This window comes from Coenobita brevimanus, chromosome 37 (assembly GCF_032717465.1).
Source record: "Coenobita brevimanus isolate Jiangsu-jjx chromosome 37, ASM3271746v2, whole genome shotgun sequence".
NCBI classification, from domain to species: domain Eukaryota; kingdom Metazoa; phylum Arthropoda; class Malacostraca; order Decapoda; family Coenobitidae; genus Coenobita; species Coenobita brevimanus.
The window spans coordinates 9,517,505-9,533,264 of record NC_136990.1 but is presented as its reverse complement, the minus strand read 5'-3'; positions in this window follow the sequence as shown (position 1 = coordinate 9,533,264).

Here is a 15,760-nt window from a genome sequence, read left to right as displayed (position 1 = left end):
ATATGTCTGCATAACATTGTATACATGTCAATATATGAGAGAGAGAGAGAGAGAGAGAGAGAGAGAGAGAGAGAGGGATGATGTAATTGAGGTGTTCCTCCGAACCTCATGCAATAAAAATTCAATGTAGGCAGTATATTAAACAGAGGGATAGATAGATAAATAGAAAGATAAATAGATACAGATTTGTATAGAACAGTTATTGCAAGAAAAACGTAGTGAATATGTCCACACATTTGATATTTTCATAGGTAACTGGTGTAAAGTATCTTTGAAAAATATCCCTTCGTGTTTCTTTTTTTTTAGTCGTGAGTCACAGTCTTGCCCTTAGAATTTGGTAAACTCAGTGATAGAAGTGCATCATCCTCTAGTCTTCTTTGACTTGGAGGTATTGGTATGTCCAGCAGTTGATATCTGAGTGACCGTTTATACGATATTTGCTCAGAATGACGACTGCATACTTGCGCTATGTCTGGGTTAAAGATGTCTTTTCTTTTACCCAAATGTATCCACTTTTTAAGAACTTCTTCATTTCTTGGTAATCTAAAGAAGCTGACACCCGTAACTTTCCAGAGTCTTCATAACACCCAAATACTGCACAATTAGTAGGCATTGAATAGTTGTGATCAGCACGGTGACCTTAAGAGAACTGAGCTAGCAAGCACCACTGCTGGCCGCATGACGTCATGCGCAAAGATAGACGCGTTTTCGTCCGGCCACGGTTTGACATGTATTCTTTAGGCCTTGGCGAACATGAGCGAGAACAACGAGAGAGAGCGAGCGTGAATACGAGCGAGAACAACGCGAATACGAGCGAGAACAACGAGAGAGAGAACGAGAACACGAACCTGCCGAGCGCGAGGCACGTGAGAAACATGAACTTGAGATGTTGAAGCTCAAGCGAGACTCCTTGCCTTCAGACACATCTGGTGCAGCTAACCCAAGCTCCACGAGCGCTCTCCCTGCACATGTTCTGGCGACCCCACACATCAAACTTCCTTCATACAAGGAAGGCGAGCAAATCGAGCCATTCATAGCTCGTTTCGAAGACGTGGCTCACCTGTACCAGCTGGATGAGGCAGCTAAGCGACTCCAGTTTCTTACCTTGTTTGAGGGCCCTGCCCTTGATATTCTCCGCAGAATTCGTGGAGACAATCTCACATTTGAGATGATGAAGGCTGCACTCGTCAAAGCGTACGGTCTCACAGTTGAGGACGCCAAGAGTCAGTTTATGAGGGAGCTTTTACAAGAAAAGGAGACTGCTGTTCAGTTTCTTGATTGGCTTACTGCTTACTTAGATGAGTGGATGGAGAAAGATGAAACTCTTTCCACGCGCTAGGGGATAATCGACCTTATGCTGCGCACGCAGCTAGAAAAGTCGTGGCCTGCTGAGCTTAATGTTCAGCTTAAGATCTGCCAGGTAAGGGATGCCAGCCAAATGGTGGAGAAGGCTGATGCATTCTTCACTGCGTACGGGTATCAAACTCGTAAGCAACACACCTGGAACAGGAAAGTGGACAAATCTGGGAAACCGTCTCAGACTGAACCCCAGCAACAAGGGCATTCTCAGAATAATGGCCAAGGTCCAAACAAACTGCAGAAGAACCAGGGGCAAAATACCCAGAAACCTGAGTGGAAGCGGTATGACAAGCAGAACCCTAACCAGCAGCAGTACCGGTATTTCAAGCAGTAGCAGAGCAAGGACAAACTACGTAACCCTCAGTCAGGACAATCGACTTCAGTGTATCAGAGGCAGGATGCAAATGCAGCCTTCATTCCACAACAAGCGCACAGTGGTGCCAACCCCACCAGTACAGGTACTTCTCCACAGTTCACTAGTCCCCCAGCGACAGTGAACTCTCCATCTCAGGTGGTCAATGCTCCAACTCCTGAGATGGTGAGCATGACCCCTCAAGTATCTAGCTCTCAGGGCGGCACATTTGCTGCATCGTTCGTTCCGCAGTCTCATCAATGACTGGCTGCTACCTCCTCAGACCCTTCCACCAGCAACTCTGCCTTTCTTGTTCAGCCAGGGTTTGTGGGAGGTGTCTCTGTAAATGTTCTGAGAGATAATGGTTCCTCAGGTTGCTCCATCAAGCAAAGTTTAGTTCGGCCCGACGAGTACACTGGTAAGCAGATCCAAGTTAGACTTATTGATGGATCAGTAAGATTGTTCCCTGAGTCACGTATCCAGGTGGCATCTCCTTTCTACACTGGCTTGACAGCTGCTGTTGTCATGCCAGAACCTTTGTTTGACCTCATTATCGGCAACATACCGGGCGTCAAAAACAGTTGTCCCGTAGATGTTGCTACTCAGACTTCGGCTGTTGCAGTAACACGAGCCATGGCCAAGGCTCCGAATCGTGTCACCCCAATGACTGTCGCAGTGCCACAAGATCTGATTCGTAGTCAAAATGTCAAAGAACAACAGTCTGACCCGACACTTGCCTCAGTGCGGAAGAAGCTGGAGGGTAAAGTGATTAAGTATTCACGGGGAGGTCAAGCCAGGTTCCTTCATAGGCGAGGACGGCTATACCGTGAGTCACAAACATCCCAGGTCGAGGTCCGAGTGCAGTTTGTTGTTCCCGCGAAGTATCGCCGAGCAGTGTTCGAATTAGGTCATTGTTCAGTGATGGGAGGTCACATGGGCCAAAAGAACACCTCTGACCGCACCCATGCTGATTTTTTCTGGCCAGGAATAGGACCGGAAATAACAAGGCTTGTGCGTTCCTGTGATGTTTGTCAGCATACCACTGACCGGGGACGTGTCCGTCCTGCGCCATTGAAACCAATGCCTATAATCTCTGAACCGTTCGAGAGAGTAGCAGTTGACATTGTTGGGCCAATCTCTCCTAGGGCAAGTGACGGATCAAAGTATACATTTCTGCCCAGAATCGTGCTAAGTCTGTTCTTCGCTCTGCTAAAAAATAATTTCATCCGTACAAAATGCTCTCAACTCTCTAACTTGAACTCTTCTCGCTCCTTCTGGCACCTTGCCAAAAACCTTTCTAACAACTTTACCTCATCATCCTTCCCTCCTCTTTTCTACTCTGATGGCTCTGTAACTATTTCTTCTACTGATAAAGCAGATCTCTTCGCTCAGACTTTCTCCTCCAATTCCACCTTAGACGATTCCGGTGCTGTTCCTCCATCACTTCCCCCCTCTGACTTCCTCATGGCTAACATTAAAATTTCTTCAGCTGATGTATTTTCTGCCATTGCTGGCCTCAGTACTAATAAGGCATATGGGCCTGATGGAGTCCCTCCTGTTGTTCTCAAGACCTGTGCTTCTGTGCTTACACGCTGCCTAGGGAAACTCTTTCGCCTTTGTCTGTCAACTTGTACCTTTCCTTCTTGGTGGAATTTGCTCTCATTCAGCCGGTCCCAAAGAAGGGTGACCATTCCCAACCCTCTAACTATCGTCATATTACTTTAACATCCTGTATCTCAAAAGTTTTTGAGTCTATTCTTAATAGAAAAATTTTAAAGCATCTTTCCTATCACAACCTTCTTTCTGATCGTCAGTATGGGTTCCGTCAGGGACGCTCCACAGGCGATTTTCTCACCTACCTTTCAGACTCCTGGTCATCCTCCTTTCGGGACTTTGGCGAAAGTTTTGCCATTGCACTTGACACCTCAAAGGCTTTCGATCGAGTCTGGCATAAATCTTTAATTTCCAAACTGCCCTCTTACGGTATCTATCCTTCTATCTGTGCCTTCATCTCTAGCTTCCATTCTAGTCGTTCTATAGCAGCTGTTGTAGACGGCTATCGTTCTTCTCCTAGATCTATTAACAGTGGTGTTCCTCAGGGCTCTGTCCTATCACCAACTCTCTTCCTTTTATTCATCAATGACCTTCTAAGCTGTACACCTAACCCTATCCACTCATACGCTGATGACTCCACCCTTCACCTTTCCATTCGATTCCCACAACGTCCATCTCAGTAGTTACTTCAACAGGCAAGGGATGAGGCTTTGGCACACCTAATGTCTGACTTGGTTCGTATCTCTGACTGGGGTAAAAATAATCTGGTTCTTTTTAATGCATCAAAGACAGTTTTTGCACTATCAACCCGACAAAATCTTCCACAGGCATACCCACTTAGGTTTAATAATATTCAACTTAATCCTGCATCATCGTTGAACATGCTTGGGGTTTCATTTGCTCGGGACTTGTCTTGGAAAGATCATATTACATCCCTTGTAAAATCTGCTTCCAAAAGATTGGGTGTGCTAAGCTGACTCCGTTCCTTCTTTGCCCCTGCACAATTGTTGACTCTATACATGGATTTTATCCGCCCCTGTGTGGAGTACAACTCTCATGTGTGGGGAGGCTCCCCACATACAGCTCTTCTCAATAGGGTGGAGTTAAAGGCTTTTCGTCTCATTAACTCTCCTCCTCTTACTGACTCCCTTCAACCTCTGTTTCTTCGCCGCAGTGTTGCATCTTTATCTCTTTTCTATCGCTACTTCAATGGTCACTGTTCCACTGAACTGTCTGCTTGCATTCCTCCACTTCTACGACGGGCGCGTAGCACCCGTCTAGCAGCAAACTCTCACCCCTTTTCTGTCCAACTCTCTAATGCAGGGGTCGGCAACCCTAGGCACGCGTGCCAGACTTGGCACGTGAAGTGCTATACTATGGCACTCAACATGATCCAGCGTAACAAAGAAAATATTGAAAATGCAAAGAGAGAGAAAGAGAGAGAGAGAGGTGGGCACATCCTTTCTTACTAAATCAATTAACACTGTCGCTACAGTGTTAAAAAATCTTACCTGACACGCAAAGTGGTGAAAAAATTGGCATTAATTATAAATTGGCACACTATGTTCAAAAGGTTGCCGACCCCTGCTCTAATGGAAGAGTTAACCTTTACTCCCAGTCCTTCCTTTATGCAACAGGTCAACTCTGGAACTGTCTCCCTCTGTCTGTATTTCCTGCTTCCTCTGATCTCCAGTCTTTCAAACGCAGTGTGTCAAGGCATCTCGAAATGAATGGATCTTGAATTTGGCTCTCTCTTGCATTTTGTTTTTCTCTTGGAAGGAACAGTTTTGTGGGCTCATTGCCTTTGGTTCCTTCTTCCCCATATAAAAAAAAAAAAAAAAACTATCGTTGATATCAGCACACAGTGGCCTGAAGCCGTGGCCCTTAAGAATATAGAGGCCGTCACTGTTGCTGAGGCATTGATTGAAGTGTTCTTTCGCATAGGTATCCCCAAGGAGGTCTTAAGCGACCGGGGTTCGCAGTTCACCTCTGCAATGATGAACGAAGCATTCAGGTTGTTGTCCATCCGAGGCCTGCGAACTACGCCTTATCATCCCATGTGTAACGGGTTGTGTGAGAGGTTCAATGAGACTCTCAAGAAGATGTTAAAGCGCATGGCCGCCGAACAGCCAAAAGAATGGTCGCGGTTCATCACTCCTCTTCTATTTGCTTATCGAGAAGCCCCACAGCATTCCTTGAAGTTCTCACCTTTTGAACTGGTGTATGAAGATCGGTCCGTGGACCACTTCAAGTCCTTCGCGAGTTATGGGACAATGAAGAACCTGACCCTGAAGTCAAGACCACCGACACCTACGTCCTTGATCTAGCAGACCGCCTCCAGTCGACGTGCGAGTTAGCTAAGGAAGAATTGATCAAGGTGTGCGAAGTTCAGAGAGCCTATAATGATAAGAAGGCAAAGCTTCGGAAGTTTAGTCCAAGCGATAAGTGCTTGGTGTTACTCCCCACTGCCCAGAACAAGTTGTTGGCACACTGGAAGGGTCCCTATGATGTAGTAGAACGCATTTCAGACCTCAACTACATAATTCATATGGGGAATCTTCGTAAAAGGTTCCACGTTATCATGTTGAAGGCTTATCATGAGTCAAACCTCGAGGAGACTGGCCCACGAGTAGCTGATGACAGTGACCAGCCACTGGAAGAAACCGGGGCAGCCGCGGTGATCCCAGCTGATGACCATGATGACGAGCCCTTAACCGTTCAGTCCCGTCAGGAGACTGTCGGAGATGTCTTACTTAACACTGACTTAGCATTAGGTGACCAGAATGCTATAAGGTCACTGCTCTGTCAGCATGCTGATGTCTTCTCTGACCAACCTAGACTCGCAAAGGTTGATTGTCACAAAACTGAGTTGACCAGCAATAATCCCATAAAGGTTAAGCCATATCCGATTCCCATGCGACTACTGGACGCAGTAGACAACGAAATTGCTGACATGGAGACTGCAGGTATTATTGAAAAATCCTCATCTCTTTTTCTGTAGTCCAATGGTAGTAGTCCGCAAGAAGGATGGTGGAGTCAGGATTTGTGATGACTATAGGAGGCTAAAATTTGCAATCACCAAAGTGGATGCTGAGCCAATGAGTGACCACATTGCCATCTTCTCCAAGCTGGCAGGGTCACGATATTTCACAAAGCTCTATTTGGCGAAGGGATTCTTTCAGATTCCCCTTCACCCCGAGAGCCGTCAGTTCACTGCCTTTGCTACTCCTAGGGGGTTGTATCTGTATAAAGTCCTCCCATTTGGACTTACCAATTCCCCAGCAGTATTCAATCGTGCCATGAGACAAGTGCTCCATGGTATTGTATGAGTAGAAATGTTCATTGACGATGTCCTCGTTCATTCTGCCACGTTGGAGGAGCACCTCAGACTCTTGGAGATTGTCTTCAGTAGAGTCCAGAGTTTCAACATGACTGTGAAGCCTAGCAAGTGTAAAATTGCTCACAGTGAGGTGGAGTTCCTCGGACATATTGTTGGCAACAATCGCTGCAGGTGTCAGGGCGATAAGATCAGGAAGGTTAGAGAAGCCCCAAGACCCGTGACCAAGAAACAGGTTAGGGTATTCCTTGGCTTAGTGGGGTATTATAGGAATTTTATCCCCAACTTTGCTCTCATTGCCCAACTGTTGTACAAGGTGCTTCAGAAACATGCTCAAAACACCATTGAATGGGGAGAAGCGCAAGAGAGATCATTTGCCGCCCTTAAGAATATGCTGTGTAAGGAGCCTATCTTGCAGTTGCCTGATTCTAACAAACCTTTCACACTGTGCACTGATGCTTCACAAGATGGAGTAGGTGCCATATTAATGCAAGAAACAGAAGGTGGAATCTTCCCAGTGGCATACCACAGCCGTAAGCTAAAGCCCGCCGAGAGGAATTACAGTACTGTTGAGAAGGAACTCTTGGCCATGGTTGATGGTGTTAAGAAATATTACTATTATTTATCTGGAGCACCATTCACTCTGGAAACTGATCATATGCCAAGCACTAGTCTCAGCATGACTAAGATGGCTAATGCAAGATTGACACGCTGGACACTGTATTTGCAGCAGTTTAACTTTGTTGTGAGATACATCAAGGAAGTGACAATGTAGGCACAGACCTGATGTCTCGCCTGCTAACTGCTGACTGACACGGGCAACTGTTGTATGCTGGGTTCCGTAAGACAGGCGTCCTCAGAGATTTATTCAATCCTGGTTCCCAGTTAAAAGTGTACCAGTAAGACCTGACGTCTCGCCCGTTGGTCTCACAGGACACATTTCGTCCAGGACCTGTATATACATGTACACTGTAGGTTAAGGGGAAGTTCGAGACCCCCGTAAGGACAATCCAAGGCTGTGTTTGAATTACCTTGTGGTGTCTCAAGCTGTGGGCCTCTCAGAGGATTCACGGAGAATGCACATTATCCACATGAGTGTTCGCACCCACGTTGGGTGTTAAAATGTGACCTGCTCGAGACTGCATAGGGATTCTCAGCTTGCCAATAATAATCGTAAGTGTAGAGTTAGGTTAACCAGTAAACTGCCCGTTCTCAGAGATTTGGGCAATCCAAGGACTGGCATGTTTCCTGGTTAATTATGTAGGTTTAATCAGTAAACTACAGGGGTCCTCAGAGATTTAAGCAATCCAAGGACTACGTTTCCTGGTTAATAATGTATCCATTAACAAAATAATCCATTGACAAAATAATAGGCTAGTGTACTTTTTGTGACATAAGAACTGACTGCTAGGCAGAGGAGGAGAAATTGTAATTTAATAAAAATTGTTTGTCGCATTGACACTTATGATTCTCCACCTTGATTGCTTTCGCAGGTGCAGCTGGCGGGTGTAGCATTGTCGTGCAGATCAGTTGATCGTCTCTGCCGCATGCTGCCGCCTCTTCTCTTCTGCCTCGTCGTCTTTATTTACTATTGATTTGTATTACATAATTTTACACATAGGCACAGTTACACCACAACTGTCACACCTACACCGTGTATTACATACATCACGCTACATAACAATTAGTTGTTAATGTAAATATAGCGAACTTTTCGCTCAGTTTGACCTGAGAACAGGATTTTTCACCATCGTCATGGAGTTTTTTCCTCAAACTTGCTTTTATTAACGTAAATACGAGGTTTTTACGCTCATGGGCGACTGTGATTTTCTCTTGTAGCAGGATAGTACACACACCACAGTGTGAGTCATGTGTGACTGAGTTAGGATTTATATGTATGTATATCGAAAATTTTTCTGAAGAAAAATTTGATTTTGATGGGGCGTAATATCGCAAATTCGCGCGAGCGTATTTGTAGGTTCATGGCATTGTGCTTCAGTGGGAAGACCTCGAATTCTAGTGGAATTCCCACTGCGCATCACTCAGTTCAACTGTCCTCATAGTTACTCGATTGAAATGCTTTTCAGAACATTTTTCACTATTTCACAAGTGATCATTCTTATGCACAACATTAGTGCCTTCACTGAGTGATTTATTGTGAGCGTATATCATTCACTTTCTCTCCGTTGACCGATGAAGCTAGGCCACGCCCTACTTCCGGCAAACACGGCCAGCCCCTGCCTCTTTCATAGTTTGAATTTAGTCAGCTTTGGATCATCGCGAGTGTAAGACCGTTTGTGCCCAGCGTAGAGCAGTCTTAGTTGTACAGCGAGTTCTGGAATCTCCACCTAGAGGGTGAATTGGCGAAGCGGGCTTAGTGGATCGCAGCATCTGATGTTCTGGACAAGCGCCCAGTTCTTTTTGCTCAACACCCCTCCACTGACCAGTATTTCTTTTTGTTTTTCTAGGTTTAAGTGTGTTTAGCTTTAAATGAGCGAGTGATTGTATTTATTCTCTTTATAATTTTGAATTCATTTTTGAGATTCATATAAAGTAAATTTATTTTCAGTGTAATCAATAAGGACAAGTTTGAGAGGAGCGAGAGAGTGCTTTTGATTGGAGACATGAATGGCAAAGTTGGGAGTGTACCTGTGGATGGAGTGGTTGGTCAGTGGGGAGTGCCAGCTCAAGTAGATGGGAATGGTAGTGCTTTTGTGGACATCTGTGCTTGTAAGGGGTTGGCAATAGCCAACACCTACTTTCGTCATAAGATGATCCACCGGTATACATGGAGAGTAATGAGGATGGATGGATGGTGAGCATGTTGAACGAAAGGCAATGATAGACTACGTGTGTGTGGATCAGCGAATGAGAAGACAAGTGTTGGATGCAAGAGTGTGGAGAGAGTGGGGGAATGGAGTCTCGGACCATCACTTAGTGATGGCCAAGGTAGAGCTGCAAAGAAAGTGGTTGAGGGGAGGAAGGGGAAGACAGGAGGAAGCAGCTCCTGTGAGAAGAGTGGAGAAATTGCAAGATAGTGAGAAAATGACAGAGTATAAGAGCATAGTGGAAGAAAGATTGGGAAGGTATGAGCTAGAGCAGATGGAAGGGGTGGAAGACGTATGTAAGATATTCACGGAAGAGATAGGCGCGCGTGTGAGGCGGTTTGTGGAGTGAAGAGGAGATGCAAGGGTGTGCAAGGGACAGCATGGTGGAATGATGAGGTGAAACGAGCTGTGGAACAAAAGAAGGCATATAGTGAATGGTTAGCGAGTAGAGGTAGGGGAGAAGATGCAAGAGAGAAGAGAGAGGTATATGTAAGCAGGAGAAGGAAGGTTAAGAGACTGGTGAAGGAGAGTAAGAAGAAAGTGGATGAAGAGTTTGGGAGGAATCTGAGTGTGAAATGGAGGGAGAGTAAGAAATTGTTTTCGAAGGAGGTAAAAAAAGTAAGGCAGTGCGAAAGGGGAAATAGTAGGGGAGTGAAAGATAGGAATAATGGATTGTTGGTGGAGAAGAGAGAGAAATTGAGGAGATGGAAGGAGCACTTTGAGGATTTGTTGAATGTAGAGAGTGAGAGCAGTGCGAGTATAAGTGGTTGGGGAATGGCTGGGAGAAGAAGAGATGAGAGGAGGAAGGAAGAGATCAGTAGGGCGGAAGTAGTGGAAGCGATGAAGAAGATTAAGTTGGGAAAGGCCTCAGGAATTGATGGAGTGTGTGGTGAAATGCTTAGGTATGGGGGTGAGATTGTTGTGGAGTGGATATAGAAGTTGTGTAGATTGGCTTGGGAAGAGGGAAGGGTTCCAGAGGACTGGAAATCAGGTATAATTGTTCCTTTATACAAGGCAAAAGGGGAGAGAGAAGTATGTGGTAACCATAGGGGTATTTGCCTTCTTAGTGTGACTGGTAAAATATATGGTAGAATACTCATTGATAGGGTTAGGTATATGACAGAGGAGCTAGTTGGAGAAGAACAAGGGGGATTTAGGAAGGGAAAAGGGTGTGTAGATCAGATATTTGTTCTAAGATGTTTAGAGAAGTATCTAGAGAAGGGAAGGAAAGTGTATGCTGCCTTCATGGACTTGGAGAAAGCTTATGACAGAAGAGATAGGCAAGGTATGTGGAAGGTATTAAGAATATATGGAGTGGAGGGGAAATTGTTGAGTGCTGTGAAGAGTATGTACGAGGGAGCTAGGGCTACGGTGCGAATGGATGGTGGGCTGAGTGAGTTCTTTGATCTCAGTGTGGGACTGAAACACGGTTGTGTGATGTCTCCATGGCTGTTTAATATATGCATGGATGGGGTTGTAATGGAGGTGCAAGGTAGGGCAGTGGATGTGGGGGTGGCTCTAATGAATAAGGGTGATATTTGGAAGATTCCAGTGTTGCTGTTTGCTGATGATACAGTATTGTTGAGTGAAGATGAATGGGAGTTGCAAGGTTTGGTGAATGAATTTGGGACAGTGTGTAGGAGGAGGAATCTGAAAGTTAATGTAAACAAAAGTAAAGTTATGGTGTTTGAGAGGAATGAAGTCACAGAGTGTGTAGTGAGGTTGGATGGTGAGGATATGGAGAATGTGAGTGCATTCAAGTACTTGGGTAGTGTGATGAGTAAGGATGGAACTTTGGGGGATGAAGTGTGTGTGAAAGGGTACAGCAGGGAAGGAAGGTTGTTGGTACACTGAAAGCAGTGATGAGAAATTGGGAGGTGAGTATGGAAGTTAAGAAGTCACTGCATGATAGTATTGTGATCCCTACCCTGACGTATGGAAGCGAGGCGTGGACCTTGCAAGAGGGGAACAAGTCAAGAGTGAGAGCAATGGAAATGAGTTACTTGAGAGGAGCATGTGGAGTGACGTGGAGGGACAGGTTGACGAATGAAGAAGTGAAGGAACGTTGTAGGGTGGATGTGGATGTGGTTGAGAAGATTAGGAGAAATACGCTGAGGTGGTTTGGACATGTGAAGAGAATGGAGAATGAAAGACTGATTAAGAGGGTGTATGTAGGTGAGGTGGAGGGAGGGAGAGGGAGGGGTAGACCGAGGATGAGGTGGAGGGATGGAGTTGAGAGGTATATGAAGGAGGGGGGGGTGAGTTGGGGGGAGGGCAGTCAAATGGTGGGTGACAGAGCGACTTGGAGGCGTTTTGTCTGCGGCCACCCTTTGCGGGATTAGGGCATCAGGCTATAGATAGATAGATAGATAGATAATAATCAATAAATTTATAGTTCTTTTCTTTGAGCTTAATGTAATTAAAATCGTGTTTTATTTCTCCACATTCAGCTTATTTTAGTTGCCGCTCCTAGTTTGCACAAACGCTTTACATTATTCATAACTGGTACTCAGGCCAGTTCTTTTGTATCAAGCTTAAATCCGTTGTGCCAGCCAGGAGTTAATGCACCGGCAAGAACCTGTTTGTTATTATTAGCAGTAGTTATTGATTGTCAGGGGTGGAGTCACTTTCTCAAGAAGCTAACAGTACTAACAAACAGCACGCGTGAGTAATTAGTCCCTGCTGTGTACTGTTGAGAAAGTTTATAAATTCTCGTCCTTAGATAATCGGCGAAGTAAGCCGGCACAAAATAAAACTTACTGCTTGATTTTCACAAGTCAATTCATTGTCTCTATTTTCAAGCAACATCTAAGCATTCTTTAAATCATAAATTCACATCCCCCCGTGACAATCTTCCACATCAGTAGCCCCTTACCACAAGCATTATACTATTCAGTCCTACACCACTCCTCAATATCTCTGTGGTCTCAGTTTCTCTCTGATAGATGGATCACGCTGTTCCTGCAGCCAGCACAACAAAACTGTGCCTCTGCTCCACAGCATGAGTCAGCAAAACCTGAGTAGCAAAGGGTTAATAATACCATAAATTGCCCTGAAGGTATGTAATGATGTCGGTTACTGGTGAATACTACCACAGTTAACCTTAAATGTTTCCAGTAATGGCCCAGGTTGCTTATGAGCACAAGAGTTAGCGCTTTTTTTGTTTTTTAATAGTTATTGTTACCATGGAAACACTTTATTACAGCAACATCCACCTCCTTTTGCTCCTCTTTATGGAGAAATTTTGACCACACTTTACACATGCCATGAGATGGAAAAAAAGTTTTGCAGATGTCAGATACGTTAAGTGACTCCATGCATCGTTTGCACTCATTCACTTGCTGACTTTATTCAGTGGCATTATTCACCTTTGTGTACTCGTGCAGTGCAGTTCATATGCGTGAGAGGTTCATCACATACATCTAAACTGATTGGAGCCAGAAGCACTTCCACTTAACAGATATCCTCCCATGACTGAGTCCGACTTGTCAATTCTGTCGCTAATATTCTGGTCACTGTTCTGATCTCTGTGTTTGCATTCCTCTTCCATTATGGCAGGCACACAGACACACACAACCTCATTTTTTTTTTCTGTCCAACTTTCAAATGCATGAGTTAACTGTTACTCAGTTTGTAATGCATTCATCTATTCAGTCATGAAACTTTCTAATCTCTCTCACCGCATATGATCTCCAGTCTTTTAAACGTCATGTGTTTGGGTATCATGCAATGAACAGATACTGAATAATTATGACTGTTGTTCAGTGTTCTTTGGAAGGGGGCAGTTATTCAGACTTTCAGCTTTGGATAAGTTCTTTATATATATATATATATATATAATACTATGCCCACCATAACTACCGAGTGAATCATCGTTTGGCCGTCACCTGAATACACAACTCGCCTCGTTTAACACTTCCTCTATTATTTGTTTATATATACAGTATATCAGAACAGAGGAAGGAAAAATAATTGAATAAAGAAAAATAATCCCAATTCTCAACACGGATAGGGAAATTGTCACGGTTTCCTGTAAGTCATGTACAAAAATTTACCAATCTCTTACATACTATTTATTATAACATTTATAAAATTATTCTCTACAGTACTGATTCACTGAAGCTTGATATGACAGGCTGTGTGTTAGTGGTTGAGGGATGATTATGATGGTTTGTTTTTCCTATCAGACTGCCCTCAAGCGATAACTATATAACCTCACTGTGGGAGTCACAATATAAAGCATCTTCACAGTAGTCCTAGTAATAGTGACTAACAGTAGTCAGTAACAGTAACAACAGTGAAGCTTCATTTGACGAGTGTCTTAGTGGTTGTGGAAAAGTAAAGATGATTTTGTTCTATCAGATCCCTCTCAGCGGTAAATATATCATCTAAATGCGTCAGTCACAATACAAAGCACAATTTTAGGAGCAACAATAGTGAATAACAATAGTGGATAACAGTCGTGAATAACAGTAACAACAGTGAAGCTTCATTTGAAGGAGTGTCTTGGTGGCTGTAGACAGGTAATGATAATTTGCTTAGCCTATAAGATTCCCCCCAACCGGTATGTTACCTCAGAATGGCAGTCACAGAGCCATATTCTCGTCGGATAAAGAAGCTCCCTAACACCTCTTCCTAAGTGACTTGCTTATTTCTCCTTGCTCTCCTCTCCTGTGTCATTTAAATAATTCCATGTTGCAAGGATGATGGAGCCTTTATAAGCGATACGATTATCACCAGTTTCAACAAAAATAACACGCAAATTGATATTCACATCTAAAAATAAATCGCTAAGGAAAAGGTGCTAGGAAGCTTCTTTATAACCAACGAGAATACGGGCCACTGTACAAAGCATCAGGCCAGCCTCTTCAGTCCAGGGATTTAGTTTTAGTTTATTCTTTCAATCCCCAAACAGTTTTAATCAGCTACGGACAGACTCATCAAACTCGGCAGGCGTGATACAGCCTCCACTTACCACCAGTGGCGTACCCGGAAAGATGAAAAGGGGGGGGGGGCTTTTTTTTTTTTTTTTATCTTTTTAACTGTGCAGCCCATGACTTTGGCGAGCGCAGCGAGCCCGTGCCTCTGGGGGGTTCGGGAGGGGGGGCGCTGTAAGCACATAGTTTTATAAAATTTCAGCAGAAAAGACAGGAATACTGGACAGTATGGCAAAATATACAGAATATATATATATATATATATATATATATATATATATATATATATATATATATATATATATATTTTGAAAAAGGGGGGACATGGCCGCATGCCCCCCCCCCTCGGTACGCCACTACTTTCCATTTCTAAATGTCCCAAGTATAATAAAAATTTGTCGAGAAACCTACAACACTGTACTAAAACATAATTATCACCGTACTTTTTTGACAGTGGATCACCTGCTGTCCATTTCATATCTGCTAATACCGCATGACTTCACAATGCTCAGAAGAAATTTTGGTATAAAAAATTTGCCGCTAGAATTTTAAGAATAACTATCATGACCCCCCCCCTCTCTCTCGCTCTCTCTCTCTCCAAACTATCAAGGTTAGATACAGGATTCATTAACCTATATGAGGAAGGGGACGAGGGTCTGTTAAACCAAACAAGATTATCTAACGTTAGCTAAATCAAATGGAAAAATGCGTCCTGCAGCTGAAGGAGTTACGAACATAAATATTAAGAGGTGATATTCTACTATATTAATTTCTTGGATTATGTCTTTTGTGTTTTGTTATTGCTTTCAGACTTACCTAACTACCGCCACGCTCTTATTCAGCTTAAGAGACCCCTCATGTTGTGAAGAGGTAAATAACTGTTAACCCTTTCACTACCACACGCCTCCTTCCAAATAGCATAAAACTGTTCGGTGGAGGGAAGAAAATAAAGACAAAGACATCATGTCAGTGAAAATGTTATCTGGTACAAAACAACAGTAGCAAAATGTTAACAATGGCTGTCTATATTTATTTGTCATCCAGTCCTCTTTGCCTCATCAGCATCGTATGGCCCAAGGCAAGGCAGGTCAGTCCTGCAAACGTCGCCACCCTCACCCGCCTCTGACTGGCAATATGTGAGTAATAAACCCCAACCATCCTTCAGATAGAAACCCTTACAAGCTCCACCCGATTGGAGCAGCTCAGCTCACGTCAGCAGACGTCATTTGGTTATATGATTACTACCCAGCGTGATAAAAGGTTTTGCCGCCTTACAATGGACCATTTGACTTGCTACTCAGTGTGGAGTCATTTAAATGCAGCACTACATCGGCTGAGTGGATGATGGGTGCCCCCACTTATATTACAAAATAACTGAGTCTTGCAATATGTA